General features: G+C 45.6%; 1 protein-coding gene across 1 annotated transcript in view; it reads left to right on the top strand.

Annotated features, from left to right (window-relative positions):
- Positions 1-1345: 1345 nt before the first annotated feature.
- The window catches only part of DLEU7 (deleted in lymphocytic leukemia 7), a 53246-nt gene continuing 38487 nt past the window's right edge, over positions 1346-16104 (top strand). The window contains exon 1 of the mRNA XM_040426037.1: positions 1346-1397. The gene's annotated coding sequence lies outside the window, so the exon portion shown is untranslated. The remainder of the gene's footprint in view (positions 1398-16104) is intronic.

The following is a 16104-nucleotide window of genomic DNA, read 5'->3' as shown; positions in this document are numbered from 1 at the left end:
GTTATCACTGGTGCCTTGCAGCGTTGGGGTCCTAGGTACTGAATCTGACCAAGGACAACATCTGCATGGAGTTTGCATGTTTTCCCCGTGTTTGTGTGGGATTCCTCTGGGTACTCCGGTTTCCTCCCATACTCTAAAAACATACTGATAGGGACCTTACATTGTGAGCCCCATTGGGGCAGCGAGTTATAATGTCTGTAAAGCGCTACAGAATATAGCAGTGCTATATGAGTGTATAAAATACATAATGGGTGTCGCTAGAGAATCAGTCTTTAAATTTCCCTCTAGGGATTGGGTATGACAACAGTCCCACATTTGCAGAGACACTCCCACAAAATCAGGCTGTTCTGGGCCAAAAAAAAAAAAAATAGGCAGGGCTTGCATTAGTACTGCCTATAAGTTGGCATTACTAAGGCTGGATTTACACACCCCCAGTTTACTAACTGCAATGTTGGTAAGTATGGGTATAGACAGAATAGGGAGAAATGTAAACTTTATTGATGTATGAAGTGACTTATTCGATGCTGTGATTCAGAGGTTGGTAAACATCTGGGTCGTGGCAACCCTTTTTTTTTCTTTTCTGGAGAAAAAATACTAAATTTCTAAAAAATAAATAAAACCAGCCCTGTACCTCACATGGCTCCAGAGATCTCTCTATTCATTGCTAAGCTGGCAGCTTAGTGGGTGTGCACTTTTTCAGGGGTGTGTCCTTTTTGCTGCAGTTGGTTGCAGTTGAAGGATGGAACTAAGCATATATATCAACCTCAGTGATCAGAACAGAGACATTTATTTACATAGCGCCACCATATTCCGCAGCGCTTTACAAATTCATAGGGTTCATGTCCAAAACAAAAGTAACTGGCTAATATGCAACTGAAACACTAGGAGTCAGGGCCCTGCTCGCAAGAGCTTACAATCTATGAGTAGACAATTTATACATGTTTGATCCTTGCTGTCCTTTCTAGTATATAGGCCATGTGATACGTTATCCTCCCTAGTATATAGGCCATGTGATACATTATCCTCCCTAGTATATAGGCCATGTCCTTCGTTATCCTCCCTAGTATATAGGCCATGTGATACATTATCCTCCCTAGTATATAGGCCATGTCCTACGTTATCCTCCCTAGTATATAGGCCATGTCATACGTTATCCTCCCTAGTATATAGGCCATGTCATATGTTATAATCTGGAGAATTGTATATTTGTCTACATTTTCCTTTCTTGTCTTTTTATTACAAGTTGAAGAGGTCAAGAATCGTTGGCGGAGCTGTAGGGACCAATTTCGAAAAGAAATGAAGCAGCATGGGCGGAGTGGTTCCAGGCCCCCCCAAAAAAGGCCCTATATATTCAAAGAACAGCTGATGTTCCTCCATGACGTCACGGAGCTGCGTCCGTAAGTGAATTCTACACACTGACACTACATGTTTAGCGATGCACACTGTATGTAGACTATGTAGGTACGGTGATTGGTAAGAATAGTTAAATTTTAAATGTCATAGTTGCCGATAGAAACCATTCCGATTACTCCTTTCATGAGCAAAAGTAGGTGAACAACATGACAAGTGGATTATGAATTGTTGCTATGGGCAGCTATGACACTTCTAATTTACCCAATGTTGATAAATGACCCCCATATGTTGTTTGTTTGGGGTTTGTTTGCATTATTTAAATCAACGGGTGGCTTACGCATTCACTCCCGGGTCCCCTACAATATCGTGACTGTGAGTGTGAATGTGTCCCACCCTTAGACCCTCCTAACAGGGTTGGGTGTCTTTTGTATTTATATAATTTTTTATAAGCACCTTAACTAGGGAACTGTGGTTACCCACATTCTTTTTTGGTATCCCCCCAGGGTCTCGTGAGGGCAACATTAGTCCAAATTCGAGGACAGAGAGTCCCCACGATTAGGGGCTGTCCCTGGGCTGAGGAATAGAATAGGGAGAGCAAAGGGACAGATTTCCCACCTCCCTTTTTCCCTGGGTGCTTATTATTGGTCTGTACACATAAGACTGCACTGATAACTGTCTGTTTAAATTTGGGATGTCTATTCCCGTTTTTTAAAGTGATTGAAATAAAGATCATTAGTTTTAAGGGTTATTTTTGTGCTGGAGCATAGCTTTGGATTATTAACCCAGATATACGTGAGTATCTGCTAATTAGCTGGACTTGTTCATATGTAAGATGTAGTTTAGTTCATGTAGTACTATGTGATAAATGTATTTTGCTGATGATAGTAAGATGTGACATTAATATTTTGAATCCTAAAATAGTGTTCATATAGTAATGTAGTATGTTTTTTCTTTTTTTTTAGAATGGAGGACAACCTAGATGAGGAAGGGGAAGAGTCTGCCCCGCAGCTATCCAGTGCATGTGAGGAAGACACTACCTCTGAGGCTGCGCAGAGGGAGAGTTTGCCAGGACCCAGCACCTTAACATCCAGGCCCCCAGAGATCCCCCCCCCCCCCCTTTGCCTCTACCCAGCCGGCCCAAACGACGGGTGATGCCTCCTGCCGAAGGGCACATTAATGCTCAGGTTTTAGATTACTTATCTAGAGCCTGGCAGGAGGATCATCACGATATGTTTGCCCATTATATGCGCCAGCTGCCTCCAGAACTAGTGTTAAGAACAAGAACGGTTCTCAAAATCGTTCTGGAGGCAGCCACTCTCCCCCACGACCCTACAGAAATGTTTTCCGCCCTGGAAAATTTGCGCGTCCATGGGTACATGTTTGGCCCCCGGCCAATGCCCAATATCCAGCCCTCACAGGTCCCCCACAATTTAATCCTCCCAGGGATCAGTATGGCCCACCTATGCACCCATATGGGCCCCAGTATCAGGGGGAAGTGTCATATGACCAGCATGTTCCCTCCTCCTCTCAAGCTAGGCCATCCCAGTACTCTAGCCCCCCTCCCAACAGGGCCAAACAAGCTACCCTGGGCCTCAGTATCAGGTCCCCCCCTCGCCATATGGCCGTTATGTTAATTTATAAAACTTTTATGTTCTACTTATTTTATTGTATTTTATTAACAGGAAAAAAAATACAGTTGAGTTGACTATTTGATATGTTAATAAACATAGTTTTATTTTTATTGTTAGTTCCCTTTATTATATACAGTGCATAACGATCTTTATGTCGCACCAAAACATACACGACATTAATAATGACCCAAATCCAATGACTATTTTTACTTTTTACCTCTATCAATTATACACCTTAATATTAGTGTGGTTTTCACCAATATGCCAAAAATTAAAAACTGTATTTTAAATAAATACTTTTTTTATACATATATACATTACATGTTAGTAATAATATAATGTCCTTTAGGCCTCATGCACACGACCGTATTTTTTTGCGGTCCGCAAAACGGGGTTCCGTTTTCCCGTGATCCGTGACCGTTTTTTCGTCCGTGGGTCTTCCTTGATTTTTGGAGGATCCACGGACATGAAAAAAAAGTCGTTTTGGTGTCCGCCTGGCCGTGCGGAGCCAAACGGATCCGTCCTGAATTACAATGCAAGTCAATGGGGACGGATCCGTTTGACGTTGACACAATATGGTGCCATTTCAAACGGATCCGTCCCCATTGACTTTCAATGTAAAGTCTGGAGTCCCTTTTATACCATCGGATCGGAGTTTTCTCCAATCCGATGGTATATTTTAACTTGAAGCGTCCCCATCACCATGGGAACGCCTCTATGTTAGAATATTCTGTCGGATATGAGTTAGATCGTGAAACCTCATTTCCGACAGTATATTCTAACACAGAGGCGTTCCCATGGTGATGGGGACGCTTCTAGTTAGAATATACTACAAACTGTGTACATGACTGCCCCCTGCTGCCTAGCAGCATCCGATCTCTTACAGGGGGCCGTGATCAGCACAATTAACCCCTCAGGTGCCGCACCTGAAGGGGTTAATTGTACTATCATATCCCCCTGTAAGAGATCAGGGCTGCCAGGCAGCAGGGGGCAGACCCCCCCCCCCTCCCCAGTTTGAATATCATTGGTGGCCAGTGCGGCCCCTCCCCCCCTTTCTCCCTCTATTGTAATAATTCGTTGGTGGCACAGTGTGCGCCCCCCCGCCCCCCCCTTCCTCCCTCTATTGTAATAATTTGTTGGTGGCACAGTGTGCGCCCCCCCCTTCCTCCCTCTATTGTAATAAATCGTTGGTGGCACAGTGTGCCCCCCCCCCCCCCTTCCTCCCTCTATTGTAATAAATCGTTGGTGGCACAGTGTGCGACCCCCCCCCTTCCTCCCTCTATTGTAATAAATCGTTGGTGGCACAGTGTGCGCCCCCCATCGGCCCCCCTCCCTCTATAGCATTAACAACATCCCCCATCTCCCCCCCCCCCCCCCTTGGTGGCAGCGGGTTACTAGCAATAGTACAATAGTAAAAGAATTATACTTACCTGGGAGCTGCGATGTCTGCTTCCGGCCGGGAGCTCCTCCTACTGGTAAGTGACAGTTCATTTAGCAATGCGCCGCACAGACCTGTCACTTACCAGTAGGTGGAGCTCCCGGCCGGACACGAACATCGCAGCAGCCGGTAAGTATGAATCTTCTACTATTGTACTATTGCTAAGTAACCATGGCAACCAGGACTGTAGTAGCGTCCTGGTTGCCATGGTTACCGATCGGAGCCCTAGCGATTAAACTGGGACTCCGATCGGAACTCCGCTGCCACCAATGATGGGGGGGGGGAGATGGGAGGCCGCACACTGGCCACCAATGTTGTTAATGCTATAGAGGGAGGGGGGGCCGATGGGGGGCGCACACTGTGCCACCAACGAATTATTACAATAGAGGGAGGGGGGGGGGGGCGCACACTGTGCCACCAACGAATTACTACAATAGAGGGAGGGGGGGGCCGCACTGGCCACCAACCTATTATTACAATAGAGGGGGGGGGGCCGCACTGGCCACCAATGATATTCAAACTGGGGAGGGGGGGGGGAGGGTCTGCCCCCTGCTGCCTGGCAGCCCTGATCTCTTACAGGGGGCCGTGATCAGCACAATTAACCCCTTCAGGTGCCGCACCTGAAGGGGTTAATTGTGCTGATCACGGCCCCCTGTAAGAGATCGGGTGCTGCCAGGCAGCAGGGGGCAGTCTTGTACACAGTTTGTAGTGTATTCTAACTAGAAGCGTCCCCATCACCATGGGAACGCTTCTGTGTTAGAATATACTGTCGGTTCTGAGTTTTCACGAAGTGAAAACTCAGCTTTGAAAAAGCTTTTATGCAGACGGATCTTCGGATCCGTCTGTATAAAAACTAACCTACGGCCACGGACACGGATGCCAATCTTGTGTGCATCCGTGTTCTTTCACGGACCCATTGACTTGAATGGGTCCGTGAACCAGGTCCTATTTTTTTCACGGCCAGGAAACACGGATGCGGCTGCAAAACGGTGCATTTTCCGATTTTTCCACGGACCCATTGAAAGTCAATGGGTCCGCGAAAAAAACAGAAAACGGCACAACGGCCACGGGTGCACACAACGGTCGTGTGCATGAGGCCTTAAGCACACGATAGTCCAAACATTACAGTTGAAGTGTAAACGCTATGACACATGTAATGATATTTTTTATTATATGAGAATGAAACTTAATTAATGATGATGGGAAAACATGCATATATTTTAGGATACATTTTCCACTTGCAATGAATGAGGTAATAGTACATATTTCACATACTGTGTTATAAACATTATATGTAAGTAAAATATGTAAGCTCGTAACCCACGTCAAGGGTCCTCATTATCTTGTGAGTCCCCAACAAAAAAATAAAATAAAATAACCATCCAGGTTACAAAAAAATACTGGCAAACACAAACTTCCATGAGTCGAGCACTACTGCTGAAAAGGGAAGGAACCGATAGGGGACATAAAATATTCCAAAAATAATTGCCGCACTCTCAGTCCAGCAGATCTAGATCTTCCAAGTTGGAAAGTGTCTCTTCCTGATGGTGGACTGTAGACTTGGGCATCTTCATCAGGTGTCGACTCATAGGTGCGTATTTAGTTATGCAGCACTACACACGCTTTGATGACCACATTGATATTTTCTGGGGCCAGCTGGATGGGTGAAAGAAAAATCCCAAAGGCGCACTCCACAAACCTGGCCCAACTTAATCGATAATTAAAAGTGCGCCTCTTTGCATCCAAACCTTGCCTAGGAAAGGGACGCATGAGGTGGATAGAAAGGGCTAAACCCTCATCCCCCACAACCACATAAGGCGTTGGTGGGCCAGAGGAGCCTGGCTGTGGTATGTCCAGTTGGTTGGACTGAAGCCAGCGACCCATTCTGAAAGCCCGGAAGATGCGAGCATCTGCAGTACTTCCATAGGACCCAATATCTACAACTATAAACCCGTAATTTGTGTCAGCCAAGGCCAACAAAACTACAGTGAAAAACTGTTTATAATTATAGTATTGGGACCTTGAGTTTGGTGACTTCTTAACCCGTATGTGCTTCCCGTCAAGGGGCACCAATACAATTTGGGAATTGAGCCCTCCCTAGGAAGCCCTGGGCTATATCAAGCCACTGCTGCCTGGATGGATGTGGCAGCACTGAAGCCTTCAGTCTCAACCAAATGGCGGCCCATGTAGCCCGATGGACACCAGCAATTGTGGAGGTCCTCATTCTAAAATCAAAATGTAATGAAGAAAAAGAATTGCCCGTTGCCAGTTATCTGAAATGAAAAAAATAATAATTAATACACAAAATTGCTCAAGTTTTAAAAATCAACTACATTACTTTACATTATTTAATGGCGATGTGTCTGGCAAGTTGAAATTAAAATAGGCCATACTCCAAGATTGGGACTCAATACTTTATATTGATATATACTTTAGGCCTCATGCACACGACCGTTGTGTGTTTTGCGGTCCGCAAATTGCGGATCCGCAAAACACGGATGGCGTCCGTGTGCGTTCCGCAATTTGCGGAACTGCATGGACAGCCATTGATATAACTGCCTATTCTTGTCCGCAAAACAGACAAGAATAGGACAGGTTATATTTTTTGGGCGGACCACGGAACGGCGCAAGGGATGCGGACAGCACACGGAGTGCTGTCTGCATCTTTTGCGGCCCCATTGAAGTGAATGGGTCCGCATCCAAGCCCGGAGGCTGTGCATGAGGCCTTAAAGAAAAGAATAGCATTTAGCTAAATCAACTTTAACACCATTACCATATACACACAGGTGACTTATCCTCTTCATTACAGCCAGGATTAGAATAATTAACCCCCGTGGAACTTGAATCTGGTGTGACTAATCAATGACTTGGTAGTGCAACAAGTTACTTTAGACAAAGTGGCTGGCCCAAAAGCACACACAATTAGGCTTCATTCACATGTCCGCAATTCTGTTCCGCATTTTGCGGAACTGAATTGCATGCCCATTCATTTCTATGGGGCCGCACGATGTGCTGCCCGGATCAGCACTTCTGGGTCCGCAATTCCGATCCCGAAGAAAATAGAACGTGTCCTATTCTTGTCCGCAATTGCAGACAAGGTTAGGCATTTTCTATTAAGTGCCGGCGATGATGCAGTCTGCAAAATACGGAACGCACATTGCCAGAGTCCGTGTTTTGCGGATCCGTGGATCCGCAAAACACACACGGATGTGTGAATGGACCCTTAATGAATAAAAAAGAACTATATACAATAAATGTGTACTACTTTGAAGTACTTAGACATAAAACAGGTAAAGTTATGAAGACACAGGCCATAGACAAAACTGCTATGTATTGGCAAACAGTGGGTCATTCATGTATGTAAGTATGATAATATATAGTATTACCTTAAAGTAATAATAGGACGTTCTTCAGGTGACACACTCCGCCGCATGTTGGTGTCCTGGAAAGTCAAGGTAGGCCTCAACTCCCCCAACAGCCGATCAAACTTAGCTACCGACATGCGGCAATAATTAAAGAACTTCAGAGGGTGCGCATGGAGGTCAGAGTACAAACCATCAAATTGACCGTTGCTGGTCCACTGCGAAATTATAGTATGCACCCACATACGCTTCCTCCGTGGTTCCTCCTCAATCATTTCTGGCCGCTCTCCAAAACAGCGGAAGACCAGCCAGTGCAAGAAGACATGGTCAGCAGATGATACAGTGAAAGTGGAAATCCAATCACCAAAAGCAATAACGCAACGCAATCGCATAAAAAAATGACAGCACTCGCAAGCAAAATCGCACAATTTTCCCTGAATGCACCAGCAACGCATCCAGACCAAATCCGTGACGCCCGTGTGAAAGAGGCCTTAGGCATGGCGGATTAGCTCCGGATGCGTTCAGGGTGCGTTTAGTAAAACTCGCACCATTTTGCAATCAAGTTCAGTCAGTTTCTGCAATTGCGTTTAGTTGTTTAGTTTTTTCCACGCGAGTGCAATGCGTTTTGATGCGTTTTTCACGCTCGTGATAAAAAAAACTAAAAGGTAATCATCAGTGAAAAACGCATTGCATCCGCACTTACTTCCGTGCATGAAAAACTCAGAATATAGAACATGCTGCGATTTTCACGCAACGCAGAAGTGATGCGTGAAAAACAGCTCTCATGTACACAGACCCATTAAAATGAATGGGTCCGGGTTCAGTGCGGGCGCAATGCGTTCACGTCACACATTGCACCCGCGTGGAAAACTCGCTCGTGTGAAGGGGCCTTAGAAGTGGTGCTATAAAGATAGATTTCACTGAATAAAATACATTTTTAATAACATGCAATTACAAAAGTATTCAGATCTAGGTGCTGGTTTGAAAAATTAAGAATATTTTTCATTGGACAACGCCTTTAACCACCTCAGCCCCCATAGCTTAACCCTTTCATGACCAAGGGTCATTGATGCCCTAATGTCCAGGTCAAAATTTACAAATCTGACATGCGTCACTTTATGTGGTAATAACTTTGGAACACTTATTTATCCAAGCCATTCTGAGATTGTTTTCTCGTGACATATTGTACTTCATGATAGTCATATATTTGAGTCAATATATTTCACCTTTATTTATGAAAAAATCCAAAATGTACCCAAAATTTTGAAAAATTCACAATTTTCCAAATTTCAATTTCTCTGCCTCTAAAACAGAAAGTCATACCTAATAAAATATTTATTACTCAACATTTCCCATATGTCTACTTTATGTTGGCATCATTTTGGAAATGTCATTTTATTTTTTTAGGACGTTAGAAGGCTTAGAAGTTTAGAAGCAATTCTTAAAATATTTAAGAAAATTTCCAAAACCCACTTTATAAGGACCAGTTCAGGTCTGAAGTCACTTTGTGGGGCCTACATAGTGGATACCCCCATAAATGACCCCATTGCAGAAACTACACCCCTCAAGTTACTCAAAACTGATTTTACAAACTTTTTTAACCCTTTAGGTGTTCCACAAGATTTAAAGGAAAATGGAGATGAAATTTCTAAATTTCACATTTTTTGCAGATTTTCCATTTTATTGCATTTTTTTATTTAACACATTGAGGGTTAACAGCCAAACAAAACTCAATATTTATTACCCTGATTCCGCGGTTTACAGAAACACCCCACATGTGGTCGTAAACTGCTGTACGGGCACACGGCAGGGCGCAGAAGGAAAGGAATGCCATACGGTTTTTGGAAGGCAGATTTTGCTGGATTGGTTTTCTGAACGCCATATGTTTTTTATTTTTCTGCCGATCGTCTTGTGCAAGGGCTCGATTTTTTGCAGAAAGTGTTGAGGTTTTAATTGGTACCATTTTTGGGTACATAGGATTTTTTGATCATTCATTATTACACTTTATAGGGCAAGGTGACCAAAAAATTGGCTGTTTTGGAACAGCTTTCATTTATTTATTTTTACAGCGTTCATCTGAGGAGTTAGGTCATGTGATAGTTTTATAGAGAAGATCGTTACGGACGTGGCAATACCTAATATGTATACTTTTTCTTATTTATTTAAGTTTTACACAATAATAGCATTTCTGAAACCAAAAAAAAATGTTTTAGTGTCTCCATAGTCTGAGAGCCATAGCTTTTATATTTTTTGGGCGATTGTCCTAAATAGGGTATCATGTTTTGCGGGATGAGGTGACGGTTTAATTGGTACTATTTTGGGGGTCATAAGCCTTTTTTATCGCTTGCTGTTGCACTATTTGTGATGTAAGGTGACAAAAATAGCTTTTTTTGGGGGTCATAAGCCTTCTTTTTTTTTTTTAATAGTGTTTATCGGACTGGGTCTATCATGTGATATATTTATAGAGACGGTCGTTACGGACGCGGTGACACCTAATATGTGTATTTTATTTTTTGATTTTTTTTTATAGGAAAAGGCAATTTCTTTTTTTAATTTACATTTTTATTTATTTATTTATTTTTCATTTTTATTATTTTCACTTTCCTTTTTTATCAAGTCCCTCTTGGATCATGAAGATCCAATGGGGCTGATGGCTGTACTATACTTTGCAATGCTCTTGCATTGCAAAGTATAATACTATTAGATGCCCTGTAGGTGGCAGCACCGGATACCTTTGCCATGGCAACCGGACGCCTTTGCAAAGCGTCCGGTTGCCATGGCAACCATCGGGCGCTGCTATCAGCGCTGCAGCCCCGATGGTTCAGAGAGGGAGCTCCCTCCCTCTATTGACCCCATGAATGCTGCAACCGCGGCATCTATGGGGTTACAGCAGAGTGTCAGCATAGAGCTGACACTCGCTGCTGATGGCGGCGGCTCAGGAATGGAGCCGCCGCCATCACACACAGCGGGGGCACAGGATCGGGGGCAGCGCTGGATGGGGGGGGGTATTGGGGTACGGCGGCTAACCTTGAGGGTGAGGGAGGCTGGGGCAGGAGGGGCGGGGAGACAGCATGGGGCGGACCGCATCAGGGAGGGACTACATGAATATGGATCGGGCGGGGGAACTAGTACTTCATCAGGGGCAGGCGCGCACAGGGGGGTGTTGGAGGAGCACAGATCGGGGGGCACAGGAAGGGGGCACAGATTGGGGGCCACAGAGACACTACCTGATTTCAGGCTGTGATCTGCAGAGCGCAGATCAGAGCCTGAAACCGGCATTTTTTCCACTGCCGCGATCCGATTGGTTAGTCTGCACAGACTAACCAATCGGATCGATTGTCGGCAAGGGGCCACTCTGATTGGCCCCTTGCCGACATTACTGAACTGTATGCTGTCCGTGACAGCAGCAGGGCAGGGGCAGAAGCTTTAATCCAAGTGTAGTGTACGGGGACTGTAATGCCCGTCACTACAAAAGGGTCACTTGTGTGCTGTCCCCCCCCCCCCTTATTTATGGGGAAGTTGGTATAAGTCATCTTTATAAACTGTAATGTAATGTAATGCTATGTATTTCCCTGTTACTGTGAAACTTGCATGTACAGGCCTGCTAGGGGTGTCATTTCAGCTCTTAGTCACTAGAGGGAGCTAGGGAGCCCTAGTTTATATAAGGCCCAGTCAGGGAAAGGAAAGTGAGTCTAGAGTTGTAGTTGGAGACTAGACAATGTCTGAGTCAAGTCCGGGCCTGAAGCCTGCAGACCAGGAGAGGGTATTGCAGTCCCTGTAACCGGGTTCCAGATTCAAAGAGAAGGTTCCCCTCCTGAGTTCACCTATGCAGAAGCAGGAACACCTCAATTAAAGAGCCTGAGGAAGCTGAGAGAGAGACAGAGGCAAAGCTCAGAAAAGCAAGAGGTACTCAAGACAACAGAGGAGGTACTTGATAAAGATAAAACCAAGGATATACGCCAGAGCTAGGGTATTGGACCTTGGAGAAGAGTTTATATGTTCCAGGATCAGTCAGGAATAGAGTGCAAGCTGCCTGTACTACAAATCCTGTGTTTAACACTCTGAAGTCACCTTGCTATACATATATTGCCTGCATCAACTGTATTGAAAATCAACTGTCTGCAAAGGAACTGCGTTTCCGTTAATGTCCCTATATGATGACTACTAAAGTTTGAGTTCTGCTTTAACATCACATGGTTCCTCAGTTATTCCTGCTATCAGCAAACGGCGTGCCACCGTTTAATTGGCACTGGCGTCACAAACATTTCTCATCATCACCTGCCCTTGCAGAGAGTCAGCCGTCTCAGGTTAGTGTCTATTGCACTACAACACCCAGGAACATTTCTAAACCTAACTTGAGTACGCAGCACCTCTCTTTTGGCGTCACGAACAGGATTCGCACGCTTTCTAGTGCAAGAAGCGTGAACTTTGTGCCTTATACAGTTGCCCTGTGACCAAAGTGACAAATTGCCTGTTTATTTAAGATGGACTTTGTGGACTGAAAAACATACCCAAAGTGTGCCAAAAACCTCCAAAAAGCGCTGTACAGTGTTGCGCTATCAAGAGGAAGAAAATCGCCACATTGGAGTGTGGTTTTATGGACTTTTTATCATCCTGCTTGCTGTCAGTGAATAGACAGCGGATTTTGCTAAAGATGGTCGCTGAGACTACTGAAATAGCTGCTGCGTCATCTTCATCCCGAAAAAGCGGGAAAAGTTGGCGCCCTTCTGATGAAAAAGCGGGAAGGAGTTCAAGGTCAGGCGCCACTGCTTATCTGGACATTTGCATGTCTGCCAGCATGGACTCCGCCTTCCCCATACTGGAATACCTGGGGGGCGGCCTCCCAGTGCAATGGGAGGATCTGGCTGATCTTATTGGCGCCACCCTGTCGCTCTCCAGAGAAGGATCGAGCATGTTGGAGACTGAGCACCGCTTTGCTGCAACGTCCGCGCCTGAAATACCAACAATGAATGATATTGGTGCAGAGCCAGAAGAGGCTCCACCGGCCTACTCTCCGGGACCGGAGAAACCCGCCTGCCCGCCACGGGAGAAAGAACCGGAGCCCTGCTATGGCTCCTGGAGAGACTTCTTTCAGCCCTCTTTCAAGTGGTCTTCACTAATGGCAGAGATCCGGGAGGCCGCTATAAAGCGGAATACAAAGACCAAAATCTATTATGAGGAACTGACCAAGACTATCCATGAACGACACACCAACACCCAACCCCGCCTGGAAAGGAGAAAGGGGTTGGTGGTGTCCTTTGACAAAGCCCGTGGCTACGGGTTCATACAAGATTACCTGACTGGCAGAGACCTATATGTTAATAGAAGATCTGTCAAGAGAGACTACCTCCCTTCCTATCAGCACAGCCTCCGCGAGGGAGAGGAAGTGGAGTTCACCCCTGCCGAGAGCCTGAGAGGCCCTTATGCAACTGCTGTGACCCGTCCCAAGCGAGAACCTGAGGATTGGGAGGCAGAAGAAGAAGACTACTCTGGCTGCGAGCGGGAACCGGAACGCTCTCCAGAGCCAGCCCATCACGCCTTCCAGGAGAGGAGCTCCTTCATTGGGCCTAACGTCTTCTGGCAGCCAACCGTGTTGGAAAAATGGGTGAGCCCCTATCCTTCCCCCGAGCTGCCTCGTCGGGAGAAGACCATACAAGATATGGAAAACTTAAAAGGACTTCGCAATACCTTTGAGAACATCCGGAGGGTCGGAGACCCGATGCATCACCAGGACCTGCAGAGGCCGAGTCCGCGCCATCGTTGACTGTACCTGCGCCGGCGGCGCCAGCAGATGACAGCGACTCTGACACGGAGAGCATCGGTGAACAGATTGTCCGGCTAGAGGAGAAGTTGCGGGAGCTGCGCAAGATCGCGACCGCCAGGATCCAGACGCCGCCAAAGAAGGACGAGGTAAGGGTGCCTGTCACCACCCGTAAACCACCGTCTGCTAATGTTGCTCCGTCAAGGCCCCAAGGAAGACCCGTTATTCCTGTGAGTTGCTACACCGAGCCCACCGGACCGCTTGCGGCGGCGGTACCAACTGTCTTACATCCCACAATTATCATGCCGGGACCAGTACGGTCCACCCAAGGGTTTACCCCTAGGCCCATGGGGCCAATACCTATTAGGGGCCCCTTTACCTTGCAGCTGCCCCCTAACACCGTTATGTGGGCCCATCCTCCTGTAGAGGACTACTACAGGCCGTATTTGCCAGCAGAGCCGGGTAATGACGATATACCCCTGTGAATCGGCCTGCTAGGCCTTTGATTTATTTCACCAAAGAATGATGTTATTAACCCTTCCAGGACAGGAGTCCTATGTTTCCTGGTCGTTTGTTGCTGCTGCCAGTTCATCCACGGCTCAGTGGTAGGTGTTAACCACTGAAATCACAAGGTCAACAAAGCCAAGTTTGTTTCCAGGATCTCCTGCCTGCTTTTGCTATCCCACGCCAAGTTGTGCCTGTTCCTTTGTTGCACCTTTTACCCTTAACCCCCTTTTCAGGTTGATCAGGGGTATTACAGCACTTGTTTTATATTGTGCAACTTGATACTAAGGAACCGTGCCCGGAGACAGACTCAAAAGAACCTGAGCCTCTGAGATTCTTACTCTTTTTAAAGTGAATGTGCCCAGAGATGGACTCCACCGCACGAGAGCCTCTGTGATTTAATAGGAAAATAAGCTGGGTACGGACTCATGTTTGTTCTTTGAGCCTCCAAGAACTTTTATACTGTTTTATCTATTTTGCTGTTCTATTATGGACTTATTCATTGTCATGGACTATCCTGGTTATAATGTTACGCTGTGCCAGGTCAGCGCCCCAGTTCCATTCACTATCCTGAGAAGAAGAGAACGACGCCCGTTGTCACCAACCTTCACCTTTGCCAATTGGACCTGATATGAATGTAAATGCAGATGAATTACATATATGTATGCCTGCATGTCTCTTTTTCTGTTTCAGGTAGAGATTCCAGTTGGGCGAGCCCTGATGGAGTACGAGGTCGTACTCAGCTTAAAGCAGTGGGGTATGTAGTGTACGGGGACTGTAATGCCCGTCACTACAAAAGGGTCACTTGTGTGCTGTCGTCCCCCCCTTATTTATGGGGAAGTTGGTATAAGTCATCTTTATAAACTGTAATGTAATGTAATGCTATGTATTTCCCTGTTACTGTGAAACTTGCATGTACAGGCCTGCTAGGGGTGTCATTTCAGCTCTTAGTCACTAGAGGGAGCTAGGGAGCCCTAGTTTATATAAGGCCCAGTCAGGGAAAGGAAAGTGAGTCTAGAGTTGTAGTTGGAGACTAGACAATGTCTGAGTCAAGTCCGGGCCTGAAGCCTGCAGACCAGGAGAGGGTATTGCAGTCCCTGTAACCGGGTTCCAGATTCAAAGAGAAGGTTCCCCTCCTGAGTTCACCTATGCAGAAGCAGGAACACCTCAATTAAAGAGCCTGAGGAAGCTGAGAGAGAGACAGAGGCAAAGCTCAGAAAAGCAAGAGGTACTCAAGACAACAGAGGAGGTACTTGATAAAGATAAAACCAAGGATATACGCCAGAGCTAGGGTATTGGACCTTGGAGAAGAGTTTATATGTTCCAGGATCAGTCAGGAATAGAGTGCAAGCTGCCTGTACTACAAATCCTGTGTTTAACACTCTGAAGTCACCTTGCTATACATATATTGCCTGCATCAACTGTATTGAAAATCAACTGTCTGCAAAGGAACTGCGTTTCCGTTAATGTCCCTATATGATGACTACTAAAGTTTGAGTTCTGCTTTAACATCACATGGTTCCTCAGTTATTCCTGCTATCAGCAAACGGCGTGCCACCGTTTAATTGGCACTGGCGTCACAAACATTTCTCATCATCACCTGCCCTTGCAGAGAGTCAGCCGTCTCAGGTTAGTGTCTATTGCACTACAACACCCAGGAACATTTCTAAACCTAACTTGAGTACGCAGCACAAGCGCTTTGCAGCGCTTGGATTAAAGAACTGTCTTGACGTTTATAGACGTGATAGCTGCACGGGGCATGTGCAGCTATCACGTATATATACAGATTGCAGTCGGGAAAGGGTTAAACACCCTTACTGACCAGGCCACTTTTTACACTTCTGCACTACACTACTTTCACCGTTTATTACTCGGTCATGCAAGTTACCACCTAAATGAATTTTACCTCCTTTTCTTCTCACTAATAGAGCTTTCATTTGGTGGTATTTCATTGCTGCTGACATTTTTACTTTTTTTGTTATTAATCGAAATTTAACTATTTTTTGCAAAAAAATGACATTTTTCACTTTCAGTTGTAAAATTTTGCAAAAAAAA

Source organism: Bufo bufo, chromosome 3, assembly GCF_905171765.1.
Source record: "Bufo bufo chromosome 3, aBufBuf1.1, whole genome shotgun sequence".
Taxonomy (NCBI): Eukaryota; Metazoa; Chordata; class Amphibia; order Anura; family Bufonidae; genus Bufo; species Bufo bufo.
The sequence above is the reverse complement of the archived record's forward strand: the minus strand, read 5'-3'. Positions and strand labels throughout refer to the sequence as shown.